The sequence below is a fragment of the Podarcis melisellensis genome (genome assembly GCF_964234715.1).
Source record: "Podarcis melisellensis genome assembly, chromosome: 11".
Classification (NCBI taxonomy): Eukaryota; Metazoa; Chordata; class Lepidosauria; order Squamata; family Lacertidae; genus Podarcis; species Podarcis melisellensis.
This window is the reverse complement of record NC_138543.1, coordinates 62,500,012-62,512,696: the sequence shown is the minus strand read 5'-3', so window position 1 is coordinate 62,512,696 and position 12,685 is coordinate 62,500,012. Positions and strand designations below refer to the sequence as shown.

The following is a 12,685-nucleotide window of genomic DNA, read 5'->3' as shown; positions in this document are numbered from 1 at the left end:
CACAGTAACTTGAGCACAATTTTATGGAAGCTTAAACCATTTCAACAATGGAGGTGCAGAAGGGTAAGCAGATATATCGACAGAGTGGCCCTGCTGCGCCTGAAGAGTTCTCTTGCTTTGTTGTCTCAGGCTTTGGAAGCCTTTTTTGAGACAATTCTGCCTGTTGGTCACTAGAGAGCAGCAGCGCCCTTCCTTCCTTTGAATTCCAGTTTAAAAACATGATATTGTACACAAGCCTTTCAAACTGCAGTCATTGCCTTCCCTGCCAAGCCTCCTTCCACAAGCTGCTACCTTGCGGAGAGCCTGTATTATGTGAAGTCAGCAGGAACAATTGCTGTCCCCAGTCTGGTGAGTGACGACCTTCCTTATTGTCAGGCACACTTCCCAGAAGGGACTCCAGATTTAAGTGGCACTTCCTTCGCTGTCAGCCTCAGACTGAGCTGGTCAGGGTGAATACAAAGAACCACCAGTTTTCTGGGGCCAGAGCCACACCTTTCTGATCTCAAACACTGCCTACCTAACACCTCTTTTTCCGGTTCTTCTTCTTTGGCGATCCCTCGTAGCCAAACAAGATTGTCTTCCATAAACACGGTTTGAACAATGAGTCCGTAAGTGACTGTGGAGACCAATTCTGGATCCACACATCCTTCCACAGTGGGGACATTGGTTTCCGGGCAGGAGTTTTTCCAGTACCTTGGGCTCAGTGCCTCTGAGCATGTGCAGATTCTCCTTCCCTCTCCCAAATGAATCTAACCACCCTTAGGACAAAGTGTTCCTGAGTTTTAGTCAACAGCTTTTTCCTTCATGAGTAAAATGCCGTCTTGTCTGCCAAAGAATGACAGTGGTACCGTGGCTTTCAAACATCTCTGTTGACAAACATTTCAGTTTTTGAATGCTGAAAAACTGGAAGTAAATGCTTCGGCTTTTGAACACGCCTCGGAAGTCTAACATGCCACGCGGCTTCCGTATTGAGTTTTCTGTATCAAGGCTTCCATACTGAGTTTTTAGTTTTCAAATGTTTCAGAACTCGAACGGTCTTCCGGAATGGATGACGTTTGAAAACCGAGGTACCACTGTATTTGGGGGCGTCCTGGACTCCAGCTGTGCTCTCGGTCTGCTCTGCCTTTCTGCCTGGAGCAGCCTGGGCTGATTCGTAAGACGGTTGCTGCCCAGCCGGTCCCTGCTTCAGCCTGGCTGGTTGGGAAGTCGAAACCCTCTGCCAAAGGAGCGCCAATGCCTGTGCCCTGGCTGCCCGCGAGGGGCGCAGCGCTCCCTGCCCCCCTGGGGACACTGAATGGGATAAGGCAGCTCCTGCAGCCACAGGTGCAGCAAGAAGGGCCTGGCAGAAGGCACCTTCCTCTCCTTCGGTGGCTTTTGCATCTTCCAGTTCCATCGTGTGCTGGGGAAGCAGTACAATTTCCATGCAGCAGTCTCTGCTCTGCGGCTTCCCTCCCCTCCACTGGCTTTAATGCAGGACCCAGGTGTCTGGGGTCCCAGCACCTCGCTTGCTGTCATTGATTTACAACCATAGAATGGTAGAGTTGGAAGGGATCCCCAAAGGTCATCTAGTCCAACCCCCTGCAAGGCAGGAATCGCAGCTGACAGGTGAATCTCTGACAAGTGGCCCTCCAATCAACGAGGCAGAGTCCACCACCTTCTGAGCGAGTCAAACTACTCTTCATGTCAGAAAGTTCTTCTCGATTTCTTAAAACTTTTACACTGCTTGACCGTAAAAACAAAACACGCCAAACAACTCAAAGCCGTTTACGGAGAAAGGAAAAACAATTATCAACAAAAATATTAAGAAGTTTGTGTCCTGACATGCTGTCTTCCCCCACTCTCAAGCAACCACCCACTCAGAACATAAAAACAGCCTGCAGGATCAGGCCAACAGCATCCCATCCTCACAGCTGCCTGTGAGAAACGAAGCAGGAATCAGGATCCGAGCACCAGAGCCCTCTGCCCTCCTGAGGTTTCCAGCAGCTGCCCTTGAGAGGCACTGCTGCCCCGACTGCAGGGGCAGAGAATAGCTGACATGGCCAGCAGCCCTCAAGCCCCCTCCTCGGCCATGAATTTGCCCAATCCCCTCTTAAAGCCCTCTGGGTTGGTGGTCACCACTGCCTCCTGTGGCAAGGAGTTCCACAGGTTAACTCTGTGCTGCATAAAGAATGGCTTTCTTTTCTTGTTGCAGGAATTTATGTCCCGCAGATATCATGCACATGCAGCCCACTACCAAAACCAGCACAATCGCTTTTGTGACTTTTGTGATTTGTCCCCACAAAACACTGCATCACAGTTTCTTCCTATCTACTCAAAGGGCCTCTGCTGCATGATACCAAATGTAATAATTCACTGATAAATGTATCTATGCACTGGCTCACTGGGAAAACTTCAGAAATTCCTATAGACCTGTGAGCTCAGCTCCTCAGCAGCCCCTCTGCCTGAGTGATAATTCCTGACCTCCTGATACCTGAGTGCCAGACAGGTAGCCATTCCAGAAAGAACAAACCCAGATGAAGGCAAAAGGGTGAGAATAACTTGGCTGGGAAAGAGGGAAATGTAAATATCTCTTTTGTTCCACTTGATGGGTGTTTGGTGGAGGGCAAGGGGAACCATGGGGCAGGGTCCAGGATGCTCAGATTATGGCCACCAGACCTCCCCTTTCATGATGTAACCGTGATGTAGTGGGGGGATTAGCAGCTAATAAAAGTTTGGGGGCTCTTTTGTTCCGGCCTTCCATCTTGTTTCACCTGGTGACAGGTGGGAGTCCTGTGGCAACAGTCTTCAAGAAAGACCAAGCCTTCTGGCTGCTGTTTTGCTCTGGGATTCCTGGCTGGTGTCCTTGTTTTTTGTCCAAGGGAGCCCTCGGATTTCTCCATTAACCTTCTCCATCCTGAGTCTTCTAGCATTCAGCTTCGTGGATGTCTCCCTGCTTCAAGGCAGTGGAGAGCTTAGCAGCAACTGCACATGCTCACTCACAGAAGAGAAAAGCAACAAGGCCAGGGCAGTTCAGGACAGGAAGAGGTGACTCATTTCTTATTTTTACTTTTGCCCCTGGCTCTCTCTCTCCCTCTTGCCCTCCTTTTGCTGCCCTTTCCTTTGGCTGCGCAGCTGCAACCTCTCCTCAGCCCTCTGACTCACCTCTTCTCTCGGGATGACACCTGGGTTTTCTAAAGGGATTTAAAAACACCCAAACATCTGCTGCGGTTTTGCTCTCACCAAGTGAAACGTGCAGAGCAAAGGCAAGTGGGCAGCCTTCCCCAGCCTGGTGCCCTCCGGGTGTTCGGGACTACAATGCCCATCAACCCCAGCCAGCGCAGCTAAACAACACTTGGTGGGTGGCAGATGGGAGTTGTAGTGCGCAACACCAAGTTGGGGGAAGCTGCATCAGAGTTCCGTGGTGAATTCTTTTTCAGGCCCAAATATAATGTACAAAAGAGTTTTGGAGGTTACCCAGCTGAGCTTGGTGCTCCTGAGCCTCTTCCAGCCTCTCTGAATCAAGAAGTCCATTCTAAACAAAGCAAAGAACAAATAGGTAACTTTCCCTTGATAGCAACTTCTGCCCCTGAGAACATTGGCCAGTGTGATACCAATTTTAAAAAATGAATATTGGAAAATACAGGTCAGGAGCTGAGCATCTTTTCTGGGGAAAGTGCTAGAAAACATTTCTATATCTATATAGCATTACAAAGCATTGGATTTTGCTGAAGAAGGAAACAGCCTGGCTTCTGCAAAGGGAAGCCCTTCCAAACTGGCCTTTCAGAGCTCCTGGAGAATGTCAGTAACCCAGGGCCGGATTGAAGTTGGATGAGGCCCTCAGCTCCTGAAGGTAATGGGGTCCTTTATACGTCCAGCTGTCCTTTGTCAACAACAAATGGTCGCTGTTTTTTGTGTTGAATATATACTACAGTATATGCTAATTTATGGACCTAATAGTTCTCTAAGGCCACTTGCACTTAACTAAATATGCATTTTATCAAAGTAATTATGATATTTTAGGGAGCAGGCTAGCAGGCGGATCCCTTGAGTTACATCATAGGACCCTGCACAACACAAAACACTGTTGCTGTTTGTAGGTTTTATTTTATTTTATTTATCTAATATTTTGGAAATGTACATGCAGGGGTTTTTTCCTTTAATTTTTGGGGGGGCCTCCGAGAGAGTGGGGCCCTAAGCTAGAGCTTGTTTAGCTTCTACGTCAACCCGGCACTGCGAGGATCCCCCTGGATTTGGGCGATGCACGGAGCTTTTTCGCTCCAGAGCCGGCCCGAGTGGCACCTCCAGGCGCAGGAGCAATCCCCCTCCCACGTCCAGCTCCGGGGCGGGCAGGGGCCGAGCGGATGCTGCTCTCCCGGCCGGGCCTCGCCCGCTCCCTCTCCGGGCGGCGGGGCTGGACTGGATGGCCTCGGAGGGTCCCTCTGGGCCGGCCGCCCGGCTCCCGCCCCTCCTGGTCCCGCCGCCCAATCAGGCGCGCCCTCCTCCCTCCGCGTCCCCGCCCACCGCGCTGTCATCACAGACCTGCACGTGGAGGGGGCGGGGCCGCCGCAGGAGCCGCGCCCCGCCATTGGCCGCCGGGCGCCGAGGTCTCCAATGAGCGCGGGCGGGGGCGGGGCCGGGCGGCGGGGCCCGGAAGCTGCTGCTCCTGCGGGGCTGCGAGGAGGAGGAGGAAGGCGAGGGGCGAGCGGGGGCCACCGCCGACCCGGATCTGCGCCCCCCTGCAGCCCCAGGGAGACAGGTGGGCCGGGCAGATCCCCAGGCGGGGCGGGGCAAATTGCCCCGGAGTAAGCGGGGAGGGGGAGGAGCCTGATTTATGGGGCGGGGGGTGCTTTTTTGGGGGGGTCAGAGGCATCCCATGCAGCCTTGGGGGGTTCCGTTGCGGGGTGCGCAGGAGAGCTTCCCGAGGCTTTAAGGGCGTGGTTTTTTTAGGGGGTCCATAGCACTCCCCCCCCTAAGATTGCCTTGTGTCGCGACCCTTTTTCTTCTTCTCCCCCCCCCCCGCAAATAAATAAATGGGAAGGTGGGGGGGCTTGCAAGGGACTCCTCAAAGTGGAACTGGGTTGGGGTGTCAACCCCTAGAGAAAGGGAAGGCGGGATTGGGGGGGGGTCTTGAGCCTGTGCCCCCCCAAAAGCCGAGGGGCTGCTTTGCATCAAAGCCCTGCTCGTGAATTTGGTGTTTTATTCTTTTCTCCCCCCCCCTCCTTCTTTGCTTTGTTCCTCCTCCTGAAAGGTTCGCTGCCCGCCTGCTTGCCGGAGACGGAGGCCTGCAGGTAAGAACCGGATCTGACTTGACTGCTGCTGAGCTCTTTTCTGCCTCCGCTCATGGGGCAACGATGCTCTTTCCCGCAAAGGATCCCTTTCACCCAGCTCTGCTCAAGAGCCGCTGGAGCCTTTCAGGGCTGCTTTGCACATTCGTCTTCCCGGTGGGGGTGAGGGTTTTTACTTACTTGTTCATTTTGCTGCATTTCTGTCTCACCTTTCCTCAAGGATCTCAGGGTGGTATACGTGCTTTTCTTGTTGATGTCGTAGAACTGTCGAGGGTCACCCATTCCAGCCCCCTGAAATGCAGTGCCTTTTGCCCAAAAGTGTGACTTGAACCTGTGTCCCTGAGATTAAGAGTCCCATGTTGCAGCAAGAGTCCCAGCCACATTGTTCCCTGGCCTCAGGCACCTCCTTCTTTTTCTAGGCAGCCCCAAACCTTCCATTTCATGGCTGTGATTCTTGCTTTCTCATGAAGGAGAAATGTTTGGGCCTTGTTTCTGAGCATAGTTGGAATCCCCCAGAAATATCGCTGCTCAGGCAGTGCTCAGGTGATGCTTCCAGGGAGAACTGGAAGCTTGGATGCTCTGTTGTGTGTGCACTTTTAAAAAGCTGAATTAAAGCAACGGCCGAGCTTTACAGATTTTGCACCCGTATCTCTGCACCCTGTCTCAATGTGCCTGAATTTGGGGTCGGTCTTTCCCACTCTGTGCGGCAATCCCGTACATACTGACTTGCAAGTAAGTCCAGCTGAACTTAGTGGGCTTACTTCTGAGTAAGTGTTCATAGGCATCTTCTGATTGGAGCTCCTAATCTTCTCCCAGGTTGCCTGTTCCTTTCAGAGAGGGGAAGGCAGAGAGGTTTGGGCCACTTCTCTCATAAAGTGGGGGTGGGCTCAAAATGTGGGCCCATCCAGAGGAGAAGGAAAGTCTGGGAAGAAGAGGAGCTGCTGGCTCCGTTTCAGGGTTTTGTTTGGATGAATATTCCACTACCCCCCCCAAAGGTACCTAAAGCAGCTCATAGCATTATAGAGACCCAGACAAGCATTAGAACTAGTAAAATACAATAAATTTGAAAGAAAAATAGAGCCAGCTTCACTGTTGTTGCTACCAAGAGCTTTTGGGTTCATTGAGAAGAACATTTGAAAATACCATTAAAGACGTCTCCTTGTTTGTAGACTTCCTCCTTTCCCCCTTTCCCAATCTTGCTGAATTCTGGGCAGGTTACTCCCACCTCCAGTTACCAGAATGTCTGTGGCGAGGAGGGTGGGGTGTCTGCGCTCTGGGTTTCCTTTCATAACCACAACTTCTGCCCTCTTCCCCAGCCCTTGCCTGGAACCCTCTGGCTTCCCCATTGCTGTCTGGCTTCAGTGCTGTGACGACTTCCTGTCATTTGTGCGGTGCTGCCAGTCTGCCAGCCAGGTGCTGTGCTGGGCAACAGGAGGGCAAGTCAGCTGCCTGTGCCAGGACAGAGCTGCCTTATTAAGACAGGCAAAAGGAGCAGCTAGGGGGAAGGTTGCAGTGGGGGTGGGGAAAGACTCCTAGAAGAGGGAGTTATCCTGACCAGGCTGTTTTGAGCACATGGCGGTTGGCACCCAGCAAGAGGAGAAAACCAAGGACAGTGTGCACAGAGAGTGGGGAGCAGGATCCCTGGGTGATTATACACGTCTTGTGGGGAAGAGTGGAATGCTTTCAGAGGCTGCCCGTTGCAGAGAAAGACACCAGAGCTTCGGGATTTTGAACCCTTCTTGGCACTGGAAGAATGCCCTGTCCTGAAACTGGGGCTTTCTTCTCGTGCCACATTGCACCTTGAGCTTTCCCTGCCACCCCTGATGATTGTGTTGGCCTGTTTTGCGCAGGACCCACCATTTGGCCCAGGGCTGGACTTTGGTAATCTTTGGTGAGTGAGGCCGGCATTTGGTGCCCCTGAATGGATCTTCTCAGTTATGGATCTTCTCAAATTAGCAGGCCCTCGGCTCGGCATCCTGTGCGGGGGAACCGCCCACACTGTCCTAAATCTGGGGCTACTCGGTCCCTCCCCGAAGTCTCATGTTGGTGGCAGCTGCTTCCTGTCAGTTCTTCTCTGACCTGCCTGGGCTTGTGCCCCTTGTTAATCCAGAATAACTCCGTGACATCCAGAGCGAGGTGTGGAGACACGCTGGAGGTGACCCCTCTCACGTCTCCTGCCTTGCTCATTTCGCCACGCTCTCCCTTTCTTGCCGCAGCCAATCCTCTGACCTGCGCCTGGGCTCATGGGGCGCTCGAGTTGGAAGGGACCCCGAGGGTCATCTAGTCCAACCCCCTGCAGTGCAGGAATCTCCTCTGCACACACTGAAGCACATGTGTGTGCAGAGGAGATTCCTCCGATTCACTGTTGGCGGTGGGGCCGGGGGAGGACCTCCCTGAAGGACTTAGAAGCAGGTTGTGTTGCGAAAGCTCCATGGGGCAGCATTGTGCGAATTTATAATAGTGAAATGAAATGAAATTGACACATTTGCTTTGGATTGCTTTGCTCTGGTATCGCCAGGCAGGGCTGGGAATGTCTCATGCCTGAAACCTTGAAGAGTCCCAGTTGCCACTCAGTGGAGACAATCCTGAGCTCAGTGGAACACTGGTCTGATTTGATAGGAGGTCATTTCCATGTCCCGAAACCCTCTCTCCATATTTTTGCCTGGGGCTTCTGAAATGGGCTGAGGCTGGAGCCCTGGGGAAACGCTCGGGTGGGTGGGTGGGTGGGTGGGTGGTGTTCATATATGTCCAGCAGCCACCAGGACGGCCTTTGTCCTGTCTGGGATGCTCATACTTGGTGCATGGTCTTATCAACCCTGCATGTTGCCATCAGCTGATGTTTGCTTGTGATGTGTGGGGCAGATTTGTAAGTGTGTTTAATTCTCCTTACCATGTTGTAGGAGTCAATATATTCCAAAATAATTTTACTTAGTTGACTTGGACAGATTTTGGGGATTTCCCCCCACCACTTGGGGGTCAGGGAATGCAATGAGAGTAGTTGACTCGGGAGGCAGTATTGCTTCTGAATACAAAACTATTTATTTATTTCATAAAATTTATATGCTGCTTAACTGTAAGGAAAAATAACCCCTCAAAGCAATTTGCAAAAAGAATTAAAAAATAAAAATTATCAATTAAAAGTGGCCATTTAAAACAGCCAAAGAGCAGTGAAAAGGAAAGAAAAACTACAAACAGATTGTAGATTTTTGGGTGGGCTTGCTTAAACAAAAAGGTCTTTAGCAGGTGCCAAAAAGAGTTCTGTGAAGGTGCTTGAATGATGCCAATAGGCAGGGAGTTCCCCAGGACGGGTGGTGCCGCGCTAAAAGGTGGATTTCTTACAGATGCGAAATGGGTGTCGTGTGGCACATAGAACAGTGCCAGTTCTGCGGATCAGAGCGGTTGCATGGACATCTAGGCATCAGAGCGCAGGAGCGAAGGCTGCCCTTGTGCTTGGGTCCTGCTCGTGGGTATCTTGGAAGAGCATCTGATTGGCCACTGTAAAAATAAAAGGTGGCTGAACTAAATGAGCCACTGGCCTCATCCAGGAGGCTTATATTACATTCTTAGCTGGGGGAGCAGCAGGACGAGGAGTTTTTGCTGAATAATGCAGACATACCAGCAAGGACCCCTCCAACATTTAAACACATTTGCCTCTTTCTCCACACCCTCTCTAATGACCACAAAATTTAAATAAATATTTGGAGCGTTTCCCCCAGTGCTTTGGGCGCCTGGGGTGGTTCTGCAGAAATGGCTGAATCCTGTACTCCTGGCTGCAAGCTGTGCCTCTGCCAGCTCCTGTGAATGCTGGACAGCCGGTGTCTGACTTGGATGGGAGCCCCCTCCCCAATCTCCCAGTTGGATCCCAAGGGGAGCTGGTCCCCTCCTGAAGAGCTGGAGCCACGAGTGGCCAGGGGCGCTCTCTGGCCTGGATTGCAAGTGCAAGGCCCTCTTGCAGGAGAGCCAGCTTTGGGATCTGGGCCAAATTCCAGCTGGGGCAATTTAATCCTCCTCCTCCTCCTCTGACCTTGCTTGCATGAGGGATTTCACACCCCCTTGCTTCCTGCCCTGGGGGTTGAGTAGGTGAAGCCACAACACCTCCCCCTGTGGTGGGTTGTGGCCCAGTTGGAGGGCAGTGGAGCTTGTCCTGCTCTCGGGGTGCCTCTGTTTCTAGATCCAGGTGGTGGGAGGTGCTGCTCTGGCATTCCAGAATTGGTCCTGCCTGCTCTGGGTGTGGCCACTGATGCTCAGTCTGGCATGGTGTGCCCCAGTTGCACAACAGATGCCCGGGGAGGGTGGCAGAGGTGGTGCCCAGGGCTGGGCAGCGTGAGGCCTGGGGAGCAAGCAAGCAGGCGAGGGATGTGCCGCCCGGTGGGTGGGAATGCCCTTTGGTCTGCAGCTCCTCCGCATGGGATTCCCGGCCCAAAGGGGACCATCTAAAAATAACCGCTGCTGTCTCCTTCGGTCTCCCAGCGCGTGAGCGATGGGGCTGTCCTGGAGGGGGGCAGCAGGCAGTAACGTGAGCTGCCGACATTACGCAGCCTTTATCTGCCATATTATGTCTCAGCTCCGGGTGCCCAGAGCAGATCCTCTGCTGGGGGGAGGGTTGTGTGGTCCTGAGGGCCAGGAAGGAGACTGGAGAGGGCTACTCTTGTGCTCGGATCCTGCTCGCTGGTTGCCCAGAAGAGGCATCTGGTTGCCCCCCCCACTTGAGAACAAGAGGCTGGACTAGATGGGCCCCCTTTGGCCTGACCCAGCAGGTTTCTCTTGTTTTCATACGCACTGATGGGGAGCAGGCCTTTTGGAGCCAGTATGGTGTCCAGGGGGGATATGGGTGGTGCTGTGGGTCAAACCACAGAGCCTAGGACTTGCTGATCAGAAGGTCGGCTGTTTGAATCCCCACAATGGGGTGAGCTCCCGTTGCTCGGTCCCTGCTCCTGCCCACCTAGCAGTTTGAAAGCTCGTCAAAGTACAAGTAGATAAATAGGTACTGCTCCGGCGGGAAGGTAAATGGCATTTCCATGCGCTGCTCTGGTTTGCCAGAAGCGGCATAGTCATGCTGGCCACATGACCCGGAAGCTGTACGCCGGCTCCCTTGGCCAGTAAAGCGAGATGAGCGCCGCAACCCGAGTCAGCCATGATTGGACCTAATGGTCAGAGGTCCCTTTACCTTTACGGTGTCCAGGGGAAGGAGCTGTGTCTCTTCAAGGTGGTCCCAAGCAGGGCTTGAAGGTGGTGGTCTTGTGCCAAGGACCCAGCCTGCATTGGCTGCAACTCTTTGGGCTTTGGGGCTTCTCCCTGCCCCCCCTCCCAGCAGAGAGGAGCCCTGGGGGGCTGGACACAAAGGGGTGCTCCTTAGATTTGGGTAACCTTGTGCCTTGGTGCCTCCGTTGTGGCACAGTGGGGTGAGAAGAGGGCGGGCGCTGTGTACCACTTCCAGGATCAGTATGGGGGGGTAGTACATGCCCCTGAATAATGCTGATCTGCTTGGCCCCTGTGCGAACAGGGGCCTGCACTCGATGAGCCCCCTTTGGCCTGATGCACCAGCCAGTCTTCTTACATTTTGTTTTGCTTCTTAATTGATTGATTGATTGATTGATTGATAAATTGGCCTTTCTTCCCAAGGGAGGCCAGGGCTTAAGAGGGCTCCATCTGCCTCCTGTTGGGGAGCACAGAGCCTCTCTCAGCGGCAGACAGAGTGTCCTGGGCATGACTCAGTGCCCCTCGCCCAGGCCTGCCCACACTAAGTGCTCCAGCAGAGAAGGGCCTGCTCCTCACCTGCTGCCCGTTCCTTTTATCAGTCAGAAGATGCTGTCAAGAAACCTTGGCTAAATGGGCAGCCAGCAGAGCCCTAAAAGTGAGGAGGTGACACGAAGCAGAGTTAGCTCTGGGATGCCTGCTGAGCCCCAGGCCTTGGCCCCTGAGCATGTGGAGAGTTCCTTTCCTTGGCCACTGCTCAGCCTCTCCTGGCAATTCTTCCAGGCAGCCCACTCCCCCTTGTTGGATCTGTCCCTGGTCTCAGCCCCTCTGCACTGGGGGACAAAGCAGAGGGAGGGGGAGTGGAGCCACGTGATGGGGGGGGAGAGTCACCATGGCAACCCTTGCAGGGGCTGCTGCTGCTGCTGGAGGAGAACTGGGCTGTGGAAGGCGCTGCCAGAGTGGCAGAAGTGGGGTGATAGTGGCAGGGACGCCTGTCTCTTCCGTGCAAGGTCTTGCCCACTCCCAGCAGGACCCCCAGAGCAGCCGCCTGCCCCCCTCCTAGGATGTTTCTGGAGGGAGCAAGGGCTCTCCATCCACCCCCCTCGTTCAAAGTTTCCGTGGAGGGGATCAGTCTCCCCAGACCTAGCGAGCACACCTGGACCAAGCTCCCTGGGACCCACAGCCATCTCCTCCAAACGGCCCTGATCCGGGTGCCCCTCTGCCAGCCTTTCTCCTCTACTGCTGGGTCCTGGCACCTTGGCTAGTGAGGGAGGCAGGCACAGAAATGGGGTCCTGGCTGGAGGTTCAGAACAACACAAAGCTGCCTTGTGTTGTCAGGCCACTGGTTCACCTAGTTCAGTGCTGCCCACTCTGACTGGCAGCCCCTCTCTAGGGGCTCCGGCAGGGGGTCTGTCCCCTCCCTACCTGGAAATGTCATGGGGGTGGGATGGGGGTAATTGAAGCTGGGACCTTCTGTTCACGTTTTATTATTGATTTGTTCCACTTATATCCCACCCTCTCATTCTGCTCTCCCCTTCCCCATTTAACCCCCAACAACAACCCTGCGAGGTGGGTTAAGCAGAGAGAGCCAGTGGCTGGCCCAAGTGAGTCTCGTGGCCCAGTGGGAATATTTGAACCCTGGTTCCCCACATCCTAGTCCTCCGCTGTAATCACTACACTCCTGATGGGAGTTGTAGTCCTGAAAACCAGGTTGGCAAGGGCCGCCAAATGGTCATGGAGCCTCTTTTGGAAGGGAGCCTGCGCTGGCTTTGCACTGCTCTCTGCTGAGTGGTAGTTCTGCCTGTGTTCTGCTAATGATTAAATTGAACTGGAAATAAAAATTGTATCGGTAACAAGCAAGGCAAGCTATAAAGGACAATCACTGCAGGCAACGGCCAGCCAGGCTTATCTGCTATCAAAACACATGTTGCCCCTTGTGGAATGATGCCTCCTGCGCTGAAGGCAGCCTGGAGGTTCATGCAGCTGGGTGTTGCCTGCACGGACTGGCAGCAGCTCTCCAGGCAGGAGGACAAGCCTCCCTTGGGGAGGCCAGGCGATGCCACTGGGAACTGCACTTGGGGCCTTCTGCACCTCCGCACCTGCACTGCAGCTCTCCGCTTGGATCCAGGCTCCCCAGACACACTCTCTCTCCTGCCAAGTTAAAAGGCACAGGGATGGTGTTCCAATGAAGCTTTACTCAGAGTAGAACCAACCGAAATTAAAGG

The 12,685-nt window shown here is 53.6% G+C and overlaps 1 protein-coding gene across 1 annotated transcript in view; it reads left to right on the top strand.

Annotated features, from left to right (window-relative positions):
• Nucleotides 1–12,685, top strand: part of PIGO (phosphatidylinositol glycan anchor biosynthesis class O) — a 108,814-nt gene that overhangs the window by 44,500 nt on the left and 51,629 nt on the right. The gene's annotated exons all lie outside the window — the stretch shown is intronic.